Raw genomic sequence first — 21,976 nt, forward strand, 5'->3', positions numbered from 1 at the left:
GTAGACTAATGGAGCCTCAGCATGCATGCATACACAAAACACAAAATGTAGATTTGATATGATCATTCTAAGGGAGATTTTTAGAGTTCTATGAGAACACAGCCTGGTTCATATTTAAGGAAGGGATTCTTGGTAAACGGGTTGGGAGCAGGAGTCCTGAAAAATAAACTGAAGTTGATATCATTAAGAAATAGGCAGAGAGGACAGAAAACGAGATGATTTGGAAGTGGAAGGGAGCAGGGGACTTTAGTATCCCATGGACTTCGGTGTGTCATAGAGAGCTGAGGCAGAAGGAAAGGAGGGGGAAGATGGGAAGACTTGACAGAGCACACCGGGAGTTTGGCTGAGGGTGAGAGAGTCATGGAAGAATTTCCAGGGAGAAAAGTGACAAAGAGTTGGAGGTTTGGGGAGATTAATCTGGATGCACTAAAGAGACTGGAGTGATAATGGCCTTGGAAAGGGATTAAATGTCTGGAACAATTCTCTGCTCCTCTGCAGGTCTGCTCTCCAGTTCTTCTGACATCTTGCTGTGGTACAGACCTCAGTTCTTCCATGTGTGTCTTTCCACCCTAATTAGATATTCTTGCCCTAGCCCACCCCTGCTTCTTTCTCCCTGGGTAAGCTGAGAGTTTTTGATGATGATTTTTGAATCTTAAGTCCAGGTACATAAAGAATTTGACTCTGACCCAAATCCTTGTTTGTAACCCCAAATTCTTGAGAGAAAGAACAGGGTTCAGAGAGCGCTGGAGATGCATCACAACCAAACAGCCATGACCTGACCATAGCTCTTACTCCTATGTGGCTCAATGCCAGCTGCTGCCATCTACATTCTAGGGACCAGGGATGGGGCAAGTCTTGCAAAAAAAAAAAATGAGGATTTTTTTAGTAAGTTATGACTTACCTATGGACTTAAAATATATTGTATTAAGTAAGGGGAAGGCTAGTTAAAATGGTCCTGCTCCTCCCTCCACCAAATTTACATGTTGAGATCTAATTTTCAATGTGATCACATTGGGAAATGTGAAGTGGATTAGATCAGGAGGGAGGTGACAGAACAGTGTTGTTTCTTCTAGCATGCGAGGACCCAATGAGAAACCACAATTAATCAACCAGGGAGCCACCAAATTATCCAATACCTTGGTCTTGGACTTCCTCATTGTCAAAACTATGAGTAGATTACTGTTGTTTATAAGGGACCCAGTTTAAGAAGTTATATTAAAGCAGCTTGAATGTGCTTTATTGAAAGAATAGAAAGGGGAAATAGCCAATAAAAAAGAGAGAGGAAAAGGAACAGGAGAAATATCAGGAGGATATAGGATATAGTTATATAATACGTTTATAAAAACAATCTGAAATATAGTGCTATTTTTTAAATTACTTACATTTGACCCAGCAATTTTCCTTCTAATATTCTGTGACCTCCAGATACTTGGGGTTTCAAGGTCCTAGGATCTTTCCATCCCCTCTCTGCTCTTCTGCTAGACTCACTTCTGTAATTTATCATAATGTGTCCTAGCACATTAAACATGCTTGAAAGTTATCTAGGCCTCACCCGAAGTGTTTCACTTTGGAACTTATTTGTATGTTTTCTTTGATGCCTAAAACATCTCCTCCTAGGCTTATCTCTACATCTGTGTGATGTGGACATTTCTAGTAAGTTAAAGGAAGTAACCCAGGCCTCTGCTCCTGCAGGGATTTTACATGGCAGGATGAGTGGAATATTCATCCCCAAGAGATTTTCCACACTGCTCTCATTTCATTTACGTCTGGGTCTAGTGAAGTCCCAGTCTGTTCTTAACAGACAAGGACCACGTTTTAATTCAGCCATATAACCTTTAAGCATATTACAGTGTTTTATTCATAGGTGATACTCAATAAATACTTGTGCTATAAATTTAGTAATAGGATGTCAAAGATACCGAGGAAGAGTGGAGTAAAGATATTGATTAATTATTGTCTTTATAAATAAAATTGGCATATTAAAATGTCTGGAGGTAAAATAAGGAGATGAAAAGATATAACTTGTATCTAATAAACAGAAAATAAAGTAACAAAAAAAAAAAAGAAAAAGAAGAAGAAGAAGCCTTACTTGTCCAAAAGATTTACCAAAATGAGGCAGGGGATCATAGAATATCTTGTTCTATGTAGGATACATAGAAAGCAAATCAAGATAATAAATTTAATATAAGTCTATCAGTAATCAAAGTAATCTCCAGTTAATAGAAAATCATTTGAGAAAGGATTTTAAAAGACAAGTCTGAGATTATTACAAATGCACACTTAGAACTTAAGAAAATGGAAATGCAAAACTAAAAGAATTATAAACAACACCAAGCAAATATTTTTAATACTTTAAAAATACTTTAAATACTTATTAATATTTATATCTCAGGATTTTTGTAATAATAAAACCTAGGGGAAAACAAAGTGAATAAATAATTGTAATAAAAAATATAACTTAACTAAACAGGAGTTTAGTTAAGCACATATAGCAACTTAGGTGGATCTCAAAATCGTCAGGTCAGCTTAACAGCGTGGCCTGGGTTAAAATATGATTTTATTCATATAAAAATAAAAACATGAGTATCAGGGGGCTGGGGTTGTGGCTCAGCATTAGAGCGCTCCCCTAGCATCCATGAGGCACTGGGTTCTATCCTCAGCACCACATAAAATAAAAAATAAAGACATCGTGTCCACCTATAACTAAAAATAAATAAATAAATATTAAAAAGAAAAAAACTATGAGTATCTAAGCAATCCATGGTTTAGGGTAACCTGGGTTAAAATATGATTTTATTCATATAAAGTGGAACTGCACTCAGTATTAAAAAGATAAAAATATCATGTTAAGAAATTTAGTGTTTTGGTTGTTGCAGCCTAGGAACTGCCTATCATTGTACTTTCTATGCAGAATCTTTGAGTGAAATAAGGAAGAGTCAAAGTTGATTAAGATTTAGGGCTGTTCTCCTATAGAGTTCATTATTTCCAAGAGATTTGCAGGTGGCTATCTTCTGTTAAGTTTTAGCAGTTTTTGAAAAAAACAAATGTAATAAATATGATCTATGATAGAATGCAAATATCTGAGGGCCCTCATTATAATCTAGAATATTGGACTGAAATCACTATTCAACATATCTCAGTTTACATGAGTGGATATATATTTCTTCCTAAATTTGCTTTCTTGAGAATGAATACAGCCATATCTGGCTTCCTAATTATACCAGAAGAGTTTGGGATGAGATGACTTTCAGATATTATAAGTTTTGTGAAGTAAAATAATATTTCAAAGAGAGTAAACCATTTTGTTCCAGGACTAAAAAACAACATGCTTTTTAATATTGAGGTCATTCCCTTTCTCTAAAACAAACTTTTCAGAAAGGTCTTAAAATGAAGTCAATTTGCTTTAAAGATAATTGAAATTTATATTTTGTGTATGTTTATATATTTGTGTATATACACATATAGATGCATAATAATGAAGTTTCATGTAATAAATTACATATTTTTGAAAAAAAAAAGATGAATGAATCCATGTCTGGTCTCTTTAATATATTGTAAGTAGAGAAAGGAACATACTTTCCCAGCTGCATCAATTTCTCTTTTTCATTGACAGGTTGCATACTATAAATTTCCATCCAGAGTGAATCACTCAGATTTACACACAGTCTTTGCTATGACTTGAAAAAGAGATTTTGGGTGATATCTACATCTTCAGCTGGAGCCATTTTTTCCTGTGGACTTTCTTTAGAACAGGTAAAGAGTACTAATGGTACAGGAAGGTTAAGCTTGAACATAAGTCAGGCAACACATCTGGTCATTCACCATCATGATAAAAACTAGAGAGGTGGCAGACCTCAGATTCTGGAAACATCATACCTGACAGTAACCTTTAAGGAAAATCATGTGTAAGGAAAATTATGGAGACTATCACTTGCACTTCCTTTTATTAGCTACCTGTAGTCTGGGGTGTGGAAAGTAAGCTTGGTTTATTTACAACATCATAATAATGCATGATGAAGATTGAATTAGTAAAATGGGCTCAACTTTTATAGGTGCTTGTGGTATCAGAGTGTGTAGACCAATAAGTTACCTGCTGTTTTCACTTGACTACATGGCTTAAACTAAGAAAATGAGGCCTAAATCTCCTATGCATTACCAGGTTGTAAGACTCTCCTCCAAAATATGCATTTGTCATTAATTGAGAAGTTAAATAGAATTTTGGTCCTAGTTCAGAATGCTGACTGTAATTTTAAAAAATTACAATAACCTTATTTGTTTCCAAAAAAAAAAAGAAAGAAAGAAAAAGAAAAAAAAAAACTTCCTTTAACTGATTTTCATGAAAATTTTGATCATGATGCTCAGAGGGCCATCATATTCAATAAGGGAAGCACACCTTCACAGATTTGATCACCAAATTCTGCCTATAGAAATCAGACCCACTCGAGTCAACACATTCCCCTTGATCTACATTCGATTTCTTTATTTATAAGGAAAATTATTGAAGATGGGGAAAACTAAATTGAGTTCTATTTACTCCGAGGTGGCTGGCTATACTGGATAGAGATGAAGTCAAAGGGCTTGTTTAAAATCTGGTTCTGCCCTTTTCTTCTGTGTGACTGGGTGGGGTTGCTTCACTTCCCTGATTCACTCCTTTGTCCTAGATAAATGATCATATTCTCCTTTTAGAGTTCTTTGGAACTGAAAAGAATATTTGTGATGTTAATTGTGCTCCATAGAGTTTCTATTGTTGATTTTGCACAGGGTGTTACAGCCAGGAATGACTCAATTCTTTTTACATCAATTCAGCAAAACCAGGCACAAGGTATTATTGTTTCATTCTTAAAGATGTAGAGATTTACTCTTAGAAAGTGGCTATTTTTTTTTTTTTTAGTTCACAGTTAATAAAAACAGACTTTAGACTTGAATTCATTTGTTTTGATTTTTAATTATTTTAATACACATGTTGCCTTCTTAAGGCCCTTCCCAGCCTTAAGGTCCATGACGCTGGAATATATGTCTATTCCAAGCATTTTGGAAATGAATTGGAAAGAGTTTGATTTCGATAGGTCTGTAGAAGATAAAAACACTGCATCTTATTGGTTACCCTGGTCTTCTTGCATTTACAATAAAATTTTATGAATTATAATCTTTGTGAGTTGTACTTATCTACACCCAAATATGATATTATAAGTGGAAATTTTCTTAAAAAGTTCATAAATGTGTGTATGTATATTTGTGTGTATGCATAAAGTGCCAACTAATAATGACATTATAATCATAGCTGTCTTTTCATAATGTAATTAATTTAAACATTTACTCTGCATAGTAGTTTGCACAAATAAAAATAAAACAAACATGTGGGTAACTTATTCAATAAGAAGATCTTTCTTTTGACCTTTAAATCTCAAGTTCATCTGGAAAATTCATTTCAGTGATGTTAAATATAGCATTGTCAAGAAAACCAGAAAAATATTAAAGCCTGATTTCAAATTTAATACATTTAAATATATATGTATATGTATGTGTGTGTGTGTGTATATATATATATATATATATATATATATATATATATATATATATATAAAACTAATAATAGCCATTTGCCCTCCCAAATGTAAGACTGGAAGACACAGATCACCAAAGAGGTTTCTACTTTATTACAAAAGGCTGTGTGTTTATATAGGTCTAAGGAGAGGTCACAGGGCTGAGGTAGATAACAGGTCGCCTGTTTATTGGCAAGCTCTTCCATATGTCAGTTCCGGAACCCAAGAAGTTAATTCTAATTGGGGCTAAGGCTTCCCACCAGCAGGGTTTGAACATTGGCGCCAGTGGGAACATTTCGCACCAGTGAAAGAAACAAAGAGGAGAAAGAGGGTCGTTAGACGCCATGTTGGGGTTTTTTCTGGGGTGCTGCCGCCGTTATGTTTTCCCAACACCAAACATATAACTAGGATCTCAGAGCAGTTGAAAATATTATTTTAAGAAAATGTTTAACAAAATCACCCTCAAATATTAATGTGATATCTAAGTTTTTAATTGTTGAATTAATATGATTATTTTAACCCAACTGATATGGCAATTATTACAAATGCCTCATCCTGGGCATGGGATGTGGCTTAGTGGTGGAGTGCTTGCCTAGGATACTTAAAGCCTTGGGTTCCATCTCCTGCACCATAAATAAATAAATGAATAGTCTAGCCTTTAGATGACAAGCCCTTTTCTAAATATGCATGCCACAGTCTGTCTGGGCACAAAATAACGGAGCCACCACAAAAACCTTGTAGATTCCAACAGCAACTCTTTATTCCCAAACTCTCACCCACTCTACGCGCAGGTTCTGGGAAAAAATACACTCCCTTCACCGGGCTCTGCGTACCAATTCTCTCAGAACCCCCGCGAGAGCTCAAGGGGAACTCAAGGAGTGGGCGCCTGAGGCAGCAGGATACGCCCTATTCCCAGCAGGATCTACCCTAAACCTGCAGCCATCCTAATCCAGCAGGATCCACCCTAATCCCTGAGCAGGGTCACCAAAAATGACCCCAAAATGCCATGCTTCATTCCTACTTGGCTATGGCTCTCAGCATATGCAAATCACACACAAAAAAAACTTTTGAAGTGATAACTATATAATTCCTATTAACATCTTGACCCTTCAAATGTGAATATTTATTTTTAATCATGAGTTTATTACTTCTGTTCTTAGAGTGGATTTTTGTTGTCACCTTACTCAATGTTTTTTTTAAATTTAAATTAAAACAATTAACGAATCCATAAAAACATAAAACTTATACATATATATGGGGTACAATGTGATGTTTTGATACATGTTATATGATATTCAATTGAGGGTAAATACATCTGCTTCCTTAAGCATTTTTCATTTCTTTATGCTGAAAACATTCAAAATTTATTCTTCTCGCTTTTGGAAACATACTGTAGACTATCACTTCTTATAGTTGCCCTAGACCAAACACAGAAAGACAAGCACTGCTTGATCTCTTATGTGGAGTATAGAAAATAGACTTGATGAGTTTTTTTTAGCAGGAAGATACTGTAGACAGTGTCACGATGCTCATATTATTACAGAAGTAGGTCTAATATTAATGACAAATATAACTTTAAACCTAATCTGTGTGACTGATGGGACCAAAATATTCACTTCTACGTTGTAGTAGGCTGAATAGTTCCCCTACCCAAGATGTCCACACCCGAATTCCCTGAACCTATGAATACATTCACTTGTGTGGCAAAAGTGACCTTGCAGTTGTCATTCGGAAAGGGATTTTGATATGTGGAGATTGTACTGGATTTGCCTGAGTGAGCCCAGTATAATCACAACTGTCCTTATAAGAAGGATGCCGAGGAAGATGTGACCACAGAAGAAAATGAGAGGATTTTGGAAATAAAGATACAATTCCTTTGGAGGAATGGCCTGCAAATTAAAAAAAAAAAAAAAAAAAAGGCAGGTTCAGAAGGTGGACAAAGCAAAGAAACAGACTGTCCCCTAGAGACCCGGTGGGAATACAGCCTGGCCAGCACTTCACGGTTAGATTTCTGACCTTCAAAACTGTAAGAAAACAAATATGTGCTGTTTTAAGCCAATATGTTTATGACAATTTTTTATAGTTGGCTAAAGAAAATGAACACACCACTGCTTTGCAAAGAATAACTGAAGTTGTACTGTTTGATGTCTTTTTTCCTTCCTCTCCTGAATAAAACGTTGACTGAACAAATGAAATAAATTGAATTTGACAGTTTTCAGAGGAGGCAAACAAAATATTTTAACCTTACAATGGTTGTGGCATCTCTGATCTGTGGGAATAGATTAAAGGAGGAGATAGCGTGAGAAGTGCACTTAGCTGGTTGTTACTAAGAGTAGAACTGTCTTAAAGAAGGAGGTGACCAGGCCTCCTTTTAACAAAGTGACTCATCTCTTCAGCTGCTATTAATAAGTGATAATGGCAATGATACTGGGTAATTTTTTAAATATCCTTCCCAGTCTTCATTCTCCACATCTTACATCTTTTCACTCATTCATAAACTCTGTCTAATGTATCAGAACATTGCATTAAGTTGCTATCTGGCTGTACACACAAGCCTTAAAATGAAAGAGTCATCAGGAAGGGGGAAAAGATTGTAGTAGAAAGAAAGGCCTTTTGTAAGTTGCTTTCCAAGAGCTGGGCTCCATTCCAGGAAAAGGAAGGGCACTTTACAGGGGCTTCAATTTTCTCCTGGTCGTCTTCAGACTCCTTCCTCAGCACATTGAGGACACAAGCTAATGGCGAATATTTTGTCAGAACTTTTGCATTAAAATCATTATCACTTAAAACTTTGAGGCTTGCCAAAAGGATTTTTTTTTATATTCGGAGAGTGATCTTAAAATTTGCATTTTAAACTAAGTTGTTATTAGCAGAATAAGTCTGCCAAATATTTCTTCTCTGGAAATCATACAACCAATTTTTTTTTCATATGTTTGTGCCAATACATCAAAAATTCCCATTTAGAAAAAAGAAATAAGTAGTTCTTTTATGAGTACAACCTATGTTTTCAATACTGTGATTTTATAGAAAAGCAAATATTTCTGACAGGTAAAGAGTGATAGAAATTTAGACATGAGAAACCAAACATTTCATATATTTACTTATCACCAACATTTAAAACTCAACAGAGCGAAACATGGGGTAAATACTAAAAAGTTTGGAATAAAGAAAAATATAGGGCTGGGGATGTGGCTCAAGCATTAGCGCGCTCGCCTGGCATGCGCGCGGCCCGGGTTCGAGCCTCAGCACCACATAGATGTTGTGTCCGCCGAAAACTAAAAAATAAATATTAAAAAATTCTCTCTCTCGCTCTCTCTCTCTCTCACTCTCTCTTAAAAAATATAAAGAGAAAGATATAATATATGTGACCATGTCATACTCATTAATGGATATGCTGAAGCAGAGACAAATTAGATAAGTTTATGTGTAGATTAAACTATTATTCCTCTAAAAATGAAATCAGGTTTAGAGGAGAGTAAGCTTGCATATTTACTATATTCTGTGCACATGTGTGTACTACTCATCTCATTTGCACCTTTGGGGGAAGTACTACATCATAAACTATGGAAAACAATTCCTGGATAATTGTATAGCTATCTCAGGACAGAGATGAGATCAAAACTATCATATTTTGATGCAAACAGTGCTTTTCTTTACGTGGGGGATATTATGAAAAGTGAGAATTAAAAGGGGGAAGAGAAAGTTCAGTTAACTGAATTTTATCTTGATGGCTTTAATGTACAAGGGACATTATTTTGAAACTTATAGCATTACTTTGTTCTGTGTGTGAACATGCACGTGTATGGAACAACCTGTAGCTTATTTGAGTTTGTCAATGGAGAGAGCCATCCATTAAAAGTTCTTTTTCATAATCTCCTTTGCAAAGGAAATGTAATTAAAATGAATCTCTGGTTCCAAAGAAAATAAATCTATTACCACCTCAACTGTTTGACATTTATGGAAACATAGAACAGATAAGTAATTTACATGTACATGGTTTTTACTATCTGATTTTTTCTGAGAGAAAAGTCATGTAATTATCACTCTGTAATGGCCCAACATGATATTATAGCTTATTAAAATTTTGTAAAAAATAATGTTAGAAAACATTTAAAATGTGCTATGTGCCAGATATTCTTTCAAGATTTGTCTTTTCTTGTTTTTTGTTTGTTTGTTTGTTTGTTTTTTGCATGATTGTCTTGATAAGACTTAATGAGTTGAGGTCCATGATGATCTCCATTTGATGGAATGAGAAACTAAGGCACACAAAAATAAAATAATGTATGTAAAGTCATGCAGATAAATAGGGGCCTCCTTGGGATTCAAATCCTGGTGCTCTGACTCCAAGGCCCCTTATGTTAAATATATGCTAAAATATTCTATCATTTTTAATAGGAGTTGAGTGGATTGTCACAGGATATTAAAAAGTAAAGGGAAAAAGTAGACAAATCTAAAAACAAAACTCCTAGAGATAAACTGAGATATAATTCTTTAGCATAATAGAGTTCACCAAGGACTAAACAGGATAAATGGAAAATGCCCATGTAGGTCCCTCCCACATGACATTTCAGAACACAAAATGTTTAAAAGGATTCCAAAAATACAAACAAAAACTGGTTACTTACAAAGAAATGAGAATTAGAATGGAGTTTAACCTTTTTTTAATTATTCATCAAAACTGTATGTGACAGTGGAAAAAGCTGTTATTTTAAGTTCCAAAGGAAAATACTATTCCTTGCCAAAATATCAAGGGCAAGTACAGCAAAGACACACATTTGGATATGCACAGACTCATAAAGTTTAGCACTCACCTCCCAAAGTGACTTTTAATAACCCACTTAAGTAAATTTAAGATGAAATGCAGGAAAGAGGAAAATGGGATTCAAAAAATCTGCTGCAGAAGTTGAGTAAAATTTAAAAGCACAGCTGTTAATTGTGCAATTACTTTAGCAATAAATATTTGTTAACTAAATTAAGTTTTCATAAATATAAAATGATAAGTATCAGAAACTTATGTGAAAGATATAATGATGAATTAAATTTGGGAGAACATGGGGCATTGTATTTCTTGGCGTATTCCCAAAAAAAAGGGATATGATATTTTAATTTGATGAGTATGATCTACTATTTAAGAAACTATTCAAATACATACAGATAGTAAATATGGCAGCTTTGGTAAGAATGATGAGTAAGAAAAGCACAAAGGAAAATAATTAAGTTACAATCATCATATTTTATTTTAGACAGTCAACATTGTGTTGAGTTATCAAGGATGACTATATAAGTACTTCATGTATGGTTATGAAGAAAACTTCAAGGATTATTTCAAACAAACTAAAAAGAAAGTAAATAAAACAAATAAAAATACAAATGAAGAAGAACCAAACGTATTAATAGAACAAGAGTCAATGGTTGGAAAAGTCAGCTCATCTTCTACTCTTATATTGTTTAACTTACTCATTTTATTTGAAACAAAAATTTACATTTTGTGGAAGGGTTTTGGGGAAAGAACATAATTTTATTGCTATGTATTTAATTAGTTGTTTCATGTGTAACATAATATCCTCTTGAGGATATTGAATGGTGAATGAGAAATTAGCAGGTAAGTATTCAGGAGACAATCGCATAGGAAAGTCTAGACAATGTAGAAATGTCACTTTCATGGTTGAATAGATGAGAGGTCAAAGCAGTGATATATTACAGAGAAGGATTCAATGTGGAGGTTATTTGGGGAGGTGAGAAGTAAATTTAGCTTGAACTCGAAAGCAGCTACGGATTTGTAAGGAGGGCAAAAGAGACTGAAAAGAAACATGGGAAGCAAGAGGGTCAGGAGGTAGGGACAAATTTCTACATGAGAGGAAGGAAAAGGACATCTAAGGTGACCTCTGAAGTGCTTGCTGGAAGACTGGTTACATGATACTGTCCACTACAAGAGACAATATAGAAGAAGAGTTTCATATTGAGAGAAAGGAAAAAATAAATTTAACTTTTTTGGAAATGTTGAATGTGAGGGTCTGTTTCAGTCTTTCTTGATGGTTATAACAAGATATCATAAACAAGTACTGATAAATAACATAAATTAATTTCTCACAGTTCTGGAGGATGGGAAATCCAAAATCAAGAAGCCAGCAGTCTGGTAAGGCCTATTTCATGGTTCATATAAATGGTGTCTTTTTGTTTTGTCCTCACATGATGGGAGAAGACAACCCTGGTTTCTTCAGCTTCTTGTAAGAGCACTAATCCCAGTAAGATGCAATTACGTGGGCTGGGGATTTGGCACAAGCGGTAGCGCGCTCGCCAACATGCGTGCAGCCCGGGTTCGATCCTCAGAACCACATACAAACAAAGATGTTGTGTCTGCCGAAAACTAAAAAATAAATATTAAAAAATTCTCTCTCGCAAAAAAAAAAAAAGCAGTTACTTCCCCAAAGGCAGGCATCCTATGCAATCACTTTGAGATTTAGAATTTCAACCTCTGAATCTGGGAGGACCTAAACATTCATACCATTGCAGGCCCTGTTCTGTTATTCATTCACTCAGATGGTGGAAACACAAAACTGAAGACTAAAAGAAAGAGTTGAAGATATAAACATTTTTTAAAAAATCTTCAGTCTGGTACTATTCTTTTCAAGATAGGATCATAAATATGGGAACCAGTATGTTGCTCAGGGTTCTAGTACTTACCAGTGTGTCTTTTACACACCAATAAAATGAGATAAAAGGAAAAGATGATGTCAAAGATATCTTGAGAATCATTTTGATAACTTCTCATAATTCTGAATTGAAATAGTCCTTAAACTATTCTACAAAGCAACAGTAACAAAAACAACAGCATGGTATTGGCACCAAAATAGACTTGTATACCAATGGTACAGAATAGAGAACACAGAAACAAATGCACATAAATACGGTTATCTCATACTAGATAAGGTAGCCAAAAACATTCACTGGAGGAAAGATAGCCTATTCAACAAATGGTGCTTGGAGAACTGGAAATCCATATGCAGAAAAATGAAATCAAGCTCCTATTCCTCACCATGCACAAAACTCAACTCAAAGTGGATCAAGGACCTAGGAATTAAACTAGAAACCCTGGGCCTAATAGAAGAAAAAGTAGGCCCAGATCTTCATCATGTCCAATTAGGCCCCGACTTCTTTAATAAGACTTCTATAGCACAAGAAATAAAACTGAAAAGCCTCTTCTCAGCAAAAGAAACAATCAGTGAGATAAATAGGGAGTCTACAGAATGGGAGCAAATTTTTACCACACACACACGAGATAGAGCACTAATCTCTAGAATATATAAAGAACTCAAAATCTTAACACCAAAAAAGCAAATAACCCAATCAATAAATGGGCCAAGGTACTGAACAGACACTTCTCAGAAGATGATATATAATCAATCAACAAATATATGAAAAAATGTTCAACATCTCTAGTAAGAGAAATGAAATTCAAAACTACTCTAAGATTTCATCTCACTCCAGTCAGAATTACAGCTATTAAAAATATAAACAACAATAAGTACTGGTGAGGATGTGGAGAAAGAGGCACATTTATCCATTGCTGGTAGGACTGCAAACTGGTGCAACCCATATGGAAAGCAGTATGGAGATTCCTTGGAAAACTGGGAATGGAACCACCATTTTTTTAAGAGAGAGGGAGAGAAAGAGAGAATATGAATAGAATCTTTTTTGTAGATGGACACAACACAATGCCTTTATTTTCATGTGGTGCTGAGAATCGAACCCGGGTTGCACCCATGCTAGACGAGCGCTCTACCACTGAGCCACAATCCCAGCCCCTGGAACCACCATTTGACCCAGCTATCCCACTCCTCTGTCTATACTCAGAGGACTTAAAAACAGCATACTGCAGAGACATCACACATCAACATTTGTAGCAGCACAATTCACAATAGCTAAATTGTGGAACCAATCTAGATGCCCTTCAGTAGATGAATGAATAAAGAAACTTTGGTATATATACATAATGGAACATTACTCAGAATTAAAAGAGAATAAAATCATGGCATTTACAGGTAAAATGGATGGAGTTGGAGAATATTATGCTAAGTGAAGTAAGCCAATCCCCCCCAAACCAAAGGCTGAATGTTTTCTCTGATGTGTGGATGCTGATCCATAATGGGGATGGCAGGGGTTTCAGGGGGAACAGAGGAGGAATGGAGGAACTTTGGATAGGGCAAAGAGGAGGGTAGGAAAGGGAGGGGGCATGGGTGTAGGAAAGATGGAGGAATGAGATGGACATCATTACCCTAAGTATATGTATAAAGACATGAATGGTGTGACTCTACTTTGTGAACAACCAGAGACATGGAAAATTTTGCTCTATATGTGTACTATGAATTGAAGTGCATTCTGCTGTCATGTGTAACAAAATAGAAAAAAATAAATAAAAATTTTAAAAATTCACGTAATATAAAATTAACCATTTTAAGGTGTGCAACTCAGTGACATTAAGTACTTTCACAATGTTATAATGACTATCATCCCTAGTTTGAAAACATTTCAACACCCCCCAAAAGGAAATCTAAACCCATTAATCATCCTATCATGGTTGCAGTCTGCTGGGGTCTCTGGCCATGTCCTCGCATGGCAGAAGGGCTAGCTAGTTCTCTGAGTCTCTTTCGTAAGGATGCTAACATCATTTGTGGAGGCCCTGCCCTTGCAATCTAATCACTTCTCAAAGGAACCACTCCCTAATATTATCAATCTGGGATTTGGATTTCAACATATATTTTTAAAAGTTATGATTATAACTATTATAGTGGTGTCTCATTGTGATTTTGAGTACCTGTTCACGTGTTTGTTAGTCATTTGTGTCATAGTCTTTTAAAGAATGTCTGTTAGAGTCCTTTGATTAATTACTAATTGGATTGTCTGTATTCTTGTTGCTGAATTCTAAATTATTTACGTACTTTGAGTATGAGACCCTTATAAGTACAAAACTTGCAAATATTCTTACTCTTTCTTTAAATTTAGTTTTGATAAATTAAAAAAAACAAAAATTATACACATTAAAAATGAAATTTGTCTAACATGATGGTTTCATTTGATACACAGATCCTGAGTCATAGTTTGTATGTAAGAGCTATGAGCATTCTAATCTGCTTCTTCTATACTTGATATTTTACCAGAACCTGAGAAGATTAAACTACTGTACTGAGAAGAATTCTCAAATGGGTAGTCTCTGACATAATGCCAATCATTTTTGTTTTATTATTCCCTTCATATATTGTAGCTCTTGTAGCAATATTCAGTATGTTCTCAATTTTAAGAAATATATTTCTCTTGTTTATGTGTAGTCCATTTATAGCAGTCATCCTACTGTAAATTTAAAAATACACTTCTAGAAAAGCTAGTCAAGTTGGAAGGGAACATGCTCTGTTAATCGGATGAGTCTTTCAAAGATAATAGGACAAGAGTTAATAACTAGAATCAACAAATGGGACTTGCTCAAACTAAAAAGTTTTTTCTCAGCAAAAGAAACAATAAGAGAGGTAAATAGGGAGCCTACATCATGGGAACAAATCTTTACTCCTCACACTTCAGATAGAGCCCTAATATCCAGAGTATACAAAGAACTCAAAAAATTAAACACTAAGAAAACAAATAACCCAATCAATAAATGGGCCAAGGACCTGAACAGACACTTCTCAGAGAAGGACATACAATCAATCAACAAGTACATGAAAAAATGCTCACCATCTCTAGCAGTCAGAGAAATGCAAATCAAAACCACCCTAAGATACCATCTCACTCCAGTAAGATTGGCAGCCATTATGAAGTCAAACAACAACAAGTGCTGGCGAGGATGTGGGGAAAAGGGTACACTTGTACATTGCTGGTGGGACTGCAAATTGGTGCAGNCACTAGTATGGCAATATGTAAATCACTGGATGTGTAACCCATGTGATTCTGCAATCTGTATACGGGGTAAAAATGGGAGTTCATAAACCACTTGAATCAAAGTGTGAAATATGATATGTCAAGAACTATGTAATGTTTTGAACAACCAACAATAAAAATTTTTTAAAAAAAGACAATATATGTGTTTCTAGAAAGAGAAATGGGATTTTGGCATGAGTAAATTTTTATGGTTCAGGTTGAGGAGATCATTTTCACTTTCTGTATCCTGACTTTATTCTGATTGTCCAAAACATAGCTCCTTTTCCTTTTGCTTTTTCTCTGTGCTTCTCTGATCTAGACTGGAAATATGCCTTCTCTAAACATTTGGGAAAGGCCCCTACATGAAATTCTTTATCAAAACCTATGTCTATTATTTTTAAGGGAAAATACCAGAACTGATCACTTGTGCCACATAAAAAGGTGTCAGAAGAATTTCTGAATAGAAACACCAAGATTCTTCCAACAAAGATCTTGGAAAGCAAAGATACATGAAATATCAGATTTATATGTTTCCATTTTCAGTACTCAAAGTGAAATTTGATTCAGCTTACTTTTCATGATGTACTAGGAAGAGAATAATCTGGGCTTTTCTTAGAATTCAGCATAATCTGCTTCCAGCTGTGTTCTGTGAATCTCAAAGCATTTCAAATGATTAAAAAATAATCTCGTATCTGTAATTCAGCCACAGTGCACATGATCACAGCACAGCTGAATTAAATCATGTTATCTTCCAGATAAATGGCCCTCTATTGTTAGTAGGGAGGAGTTAGAATTTATAAAATGGAATACTAAAGATAAGTAGATCCCAGGTTCCATTTTTAAAGTACATATTTTGGCAAACTGCTTACTATTTTATTGACTTATACAGAATGATACATATTTACACTAATTTAGTACCTATTTGTGCTGATTATCTGTTTTTTTTAGTAACTTGATTTAATATAGTCCCATGTTAAAATCCATGTTATGACATACTATTACTGCCATAGACTAATTCACAATTAAATATGACCTTTATCATTCATTTTTCTTAATCAGCTTTGAAAATTTTATATGAAACCTGGTCCATTGAGCAGAGGGATGGATTAGAGAGTGGTCTCTCACGAATTTTTTTTTTCCGTCTTCTTATGTGCACTAGATAAACTACTTAAATAAAACTTTAGAAACCAGAAAGGAAAAGGATCTAACAAACTATTGGGTCTTGTGTTAAATTAACATTAGAATAAGCCCTAGACATTTTAATGGTTTTAGGGAGTATAAAAATATTCACGTTTTGAACTGAATTGTCTTATACCTCACAATTATTGGGGCTTGTTTATTTTCCACTCCAGTAAAAAATAGCTTTCTCTTCACTTCAGGATTGCATACTACTGTTAGATAAATAATAAAATTTGGAAGCTTTAATATATACATAAATCTGCATTTCCAAATTACACTGTATGTGTATATTTTTAGGTAGGGTACACTCTCGAATTCAAGAGGCAGTTTATTTTCCCCTTGACTTTTAATTATGTTTTGTATGAGGGTCACAGTTATAAATATGAGTGATTTGTTGACAGTCGTTGGTATGTTGTTTTTTTTTAAGTAACCCAGAATTCATTTACAAAATAGGCATATTCACTAAGATAAGCATTCCAGAAATACACAGACAATATCTTCAGTAAAATTATAAGATAAACTATTTTCATGTGTTTTGGGCCAAACTGAAAATTGCAATAAGAATTACATGGTTTTGCCAACTTTGCAAGAGAAAACAGGGATAGGAATAAATAATCTTCTAATGGCACTGCTAGCTAGAAAACCCTAAAGGGACATCATGTATTGTGGGAGGCTTGGTTGCCAATCTTGAGCAGGAGAGGATTTACAAAGACTTAATTTTGCAAGCACGCAAATGGTGACCATAGAAATTTCAAGCCATGTTACAGTTTTCTGGTTCCTTTGTATTCTTGCAATTAATTAACTGCAGTTCATTTTTGGATAAAGCTGCAGACTTAGGTAAATTTACTGTCAATAAAATCCACACTGAGAAATCATTAGTATTGGATGTGAAGGACAGAGTTGTCTATATAAAAGTCAGCAAAAGAAACAACTATAATTTATAAGAAAATTAAGGCTGTATTTTTGAATATCATATATTATAATACATGATGAACATCTCTAGTCCAAATATCTAAAATCTAAAATTCCCCCAAACCTGAGACATTTTTAATATTATTGTTGACACTCTATCAGTCTTGAATTTTGCAGCTTTCTGGGTTTCAGATTTTGGTTTCCTTTTCAATTACTATTCTATGCAAATATTGAACAATCAGAAATATCTCTGGTCCCACATATTTAAGATAAGTAGTACTCAATCTATAGAAGGTCTTGCTGTGCATCAGGTAATAGTTTATCCCATCTCTCCCTTATAAGAATACGAGAAACTAATTACACTTAGAAATGTGCTCCTGATATACATTGCAATAGAATCCAAAGCTAAATTTGGTTTTTATAACAAAAAGAGGAAAACAAACAAAACCCCCACTACCATATATATCCAAGTCATTCCAGAAAGACATTCACAAAAAAAGAGATAATATTTTAAACAGCTAAGAGTGAATAAAAGAAACAATAGAAAACAGAATTAGGAAAATTTACTAAGAAAAGAAAATGTGCATGAAGGACCAACAGAGTTTAGAAAATAATTATGGATGAAAAATTAAGTTAAGGAGTGTAGTTTAAGCAAGAAAAACCACCGTTATGTCATAAGGGGCATAGATAATAGTAAAACTATATATATATATATATATATATATATATATATATATATATATATGGAAAGAGAAAAAAGAATTTAAGAGAATGATCAGTATAAAAAAATAGATGATCTTTAGATTAGACTAAGGAAGGGAATGGAGGGGGGTGGAAATACAGAAGACAGTAGAATGAATAAGACATAACCTTCTTATTTTTGTATATTGATACACAACCAATGAAACTCCATATCATGTGCAACCACAAGAATGGGATCCTAATTAGAATAAATTATACTCCATGTATGTATGTCAAAATACACTCTACTGTCATGTACATCTAAAAAGAACAAAGAAAAAAAAAAGAAATCCTAAACATCACAGTTTTAAGTTACTTCATTAAAAAAAGGTTAGTGATTCACACAAAGACAAGTATCACGTGACTCATTCCACTTATGTGACCTTCCTACAGTAGGCAAATGTATAGACACAAAAAGAAAATTGAGACAACTAGGGGCTAAGAAGGCAGCAACTGGGGAGTAACTGCTTAATGGTCACAGAGCTTTGTTTAACACGGAGTAGTGATGGTTCCACAATAACGTGAGTGCAGTTAATGTCACTGAAGTGCACACATAAAACGTTTAAAATGGCCAATTTTATTTTATATTTATGTATATAAATCACCACTATATATATATATATATATATATATATATATATATATATATATCTCACCATAATAAATGATCACAAAAAGGAATAGATGACAATAAAATATGTTTAATAGTAGTAATTATAGGAAGCAAGAGAGCAGAACAGAACAAATACTAAAGAATTCAAGAAAAATTTCTTGGAATCAAGGAAGACTCAATATACAGTTTGAAAGAACACATTATAAACCTGTAAAAATTGACTCAGAAAGATTAAAAATCTCTAGAATAAGTTGTGGGAAAAAGTCTTTCAGTCATCCTCAAAAAAAAAAAGTTTACTTATAACAAAAAGAATGTCAGATTCTTGTCAGAATTTGCAAAAGCAACACTTGATGCCAGAAAACAATGTAATAATACAATTAAGACAATTGGGAAAATGTCAGCCAACAATAACATATGTAGTCAAATTGACATGTACCTGTAAAGATATTTTTATATAACTCAGACATAATGTTATCTATAGGCATAATTCCAGTTAACATTTTTTTTTCTGTGAATCTTATATAAGAATGAAGAATATTGAGATAAAAGAAAAGGCTAAAGAGAAACTATCCTAAATATTGAAAATGAGGTTTGGATGTAATTTTATTATTAGAACTAAAATCAGTTTGTGGAGAACAGGAAGTGCAAAAGGAAAGCAGAATGAGTTTACAGATTGCCACATGGAGCTAAACTGCGTATCACCTCAAATGATGTGCAATGGGAGGGACTGGGGGTGGGGAGAGGGGAAAGGTGATGTGCTAACTTACAAACTTGCTTAATGTGCAAAACAGAAAATGTTATTCAAGAAGGACAATGAAAAGGATGAAATAGGAGTATTATGAAAATAAATTAGTGAAAAGGTAATTACTAAAAAAACAAAAAAAATGCAGACCTGGGGCTGGATACATACTCAGTGGTAGAGTGCATGTTTAGCTTGTACAAGGTGCTTGCTGGATCCCCCCGCACCACACACAGATACTTGTTTAAATATCAAAAATATGCCATGCCAAGAGACGTGAGAACAGGGACAACAGGGAGAGGATGAGGTAGAAAGAGAGAGTGGTGGAATGACACTTAAAGGTAAGTACAGCTATAGCAGAGGTAGCAGCCAGCCCAATGGCAGAGTAAGAGACTCCAGGCTTCATGTTCCCTCTAAGACAAACCAAACCAGAAATTGCACAGCGATTTGCAAACACAAATACAGCTGGAAAGGCTTCAGAGTCCTGTTAGAACCTACAGCAACCCATTGGAGTAAAAAGAGGAAAATATTTACGCGAAAAGGATCACTAGGGCTGGCATATGGTCTGATAAGAGCTGGAAAAAGAGGATAGGGCTATCAGTATCTGATACAAAAGTGGCCTGCTGTGTGGAGGACTTCAGCTGGCTTTGCCTTTGAGGACATCAATGACCCCTACAGCATTCGTAGACTTCCTGTAGCTTTCACAGCAGAACTCCCTTTAGTGTTCATCAGTGAGGCTCCTGTACCTAGTGGCTTATTAAGCTGATGACATTACAGCCTTTACTGTTAAGGTAACCAACAAATAGCCATTGTTGCCAAATACCTTTAGAAGAGAGAGATGCTTCTACTGTGTCACTCCAGACTGAGGCCTCCACCTCCAACCAATTCCAAGAAACCTCCCAAACCTGTAGCTGACACCACTGTATATATGCTTGTACTCCAGCTCTGGCTTCTAGAGCTACCTTGCACTGTAAACCCTCTTCCATGGCTGTTCCACAGCCACCAAGCATCAAAACCTGGTGCCACCATCATAGTGAGTGGGATGATCCATCAGACACACCACAATTGTCTACATTGAAGAAAAAGAGATAAGGATGATCCCAGTAATTTACCACCGAAGTCTAATAGCCCTCACTGTCACAGCCTTGCCCACTGAAAACACCTGAAATCTTTGCCTGTATGTACCTAAACAGATGGAGCTTCTTGGAGACAATGCCACTGCCTTCTCATTGAAGCTGGAGCCCCCCTACCCTGTATAGTCAGTGCCCTGTATCTACCTGTAGTGGAGGTCTTCAGTCACCAAAACCAATCAATAAGTTCTTGGAAGAATTGAGTACTCCCAAAATGCATAGGTATCAACATAAGACCAAAAGGCAACAAGAGACAAGAAAATTAAGAAAACAATACTATTAGTGAAGAACAATAATTATCCAGAACCTAACCCCAAATAAATGGTGGTACAGATTTCCAGGCAAATAATTTATCACCACTAGACTTACCTTAGAGGACATGCTAAAGGGGGCTTCTTTAAGCTGAAATAAAATGATGCAAATTGGTGAGATGAAAACATTAAAATCACTGGTAAAGGGCAGTATGTAATCAGATTCAGAATAATGTTGTAATGGTTGGGTCTGAATCACTTTTAACTCTAGTGTAAAGAATAAGAAATAAAAGTAATAAAAATAACTATAGTGCTGGGAATGGTGGTACATAGCAGTTATTCCTATAACACAGGAGGTTGAGTCAAATTCAAAGCCTGTCAACAACTTAACAAGACCATCAGCAATTTAGCAAAAAACTGTCTCAGAATAAAAACACAAAAATAACTAGGAATGTAGCTCAGTGCCATAGTGTCCCTGGGTTAAATTACCAGAATCAAAATAATAATAATAACAACACTATAGATACAATACATTGTTAGCACAAAATACTTTTATACACAAAATAATAAGATGTAAATTTTGATACCCAAAGTTTTAAAATGTAGTGTGAGGATATAAAATAGTAGAATGGTTTTATTCAGTTGAAGTTATCAGTGTATTACTATAGCCTGTGAAAACCATGCAATTTTTAAAATGTAACTATCAGGATAACAATAAAAAAAGTTTATAGTAGATACACAAAAGATAAAGAGAAAGGGAACCAAGAATATTACAAAAAAAGTTAAATCTCAAAGGAAAACAGCCAGAGAGGAGAAAGAAACAACAACAAGAAAAAACACAAAAATCATTTTGTACTAGAAAACAACAAAATGGCAATGTTACCTATTGACAGTTACTTTAAATATAAATGGATTAAATTATTCAACCAAAAGATATAGAATAACTGAATAGATTAACAAAT

General features: G+C 34.7%; 1 long non-coding RNA gene across 1 annotated transcript; it reads right to left on the bottom strand.

The window, feature by feature from the left end:
• Positions 1-12,549: 12,549 nt before the first annotated feature.
• On the bottom strand, positions 12,550-14,993 carry LOC125610852. The gene is made up of 3 exons (XR_007340904.1): positions 14,982-14,993; positions 13,377-13,378; positions 12,550-12,728 (listed from the first exon to the last, which is right to left on the bottom strand). It is a non-coding gene; the product is annotated as an uncharacterized LOC125610852 (long non-coding RNA).
• Between the last annotated feature and the right edge of the window lie 6,983 nt (positions 14,994-21,976).

The sequence above is a fragment of the Marmota marmota genome, unplaced genomic scaffold (genome assembly GCF_001458135.2).
Source record: "Marmota marmota marmota unplaced genomic scaffold, marMar, whole genome shotgun sequence".
Lineage (NCBI taxonomy): Eukaryota > Metazoa > Chordata > Mammalia > Rodentia > Sciuridae > Marmota > Marmota marmota.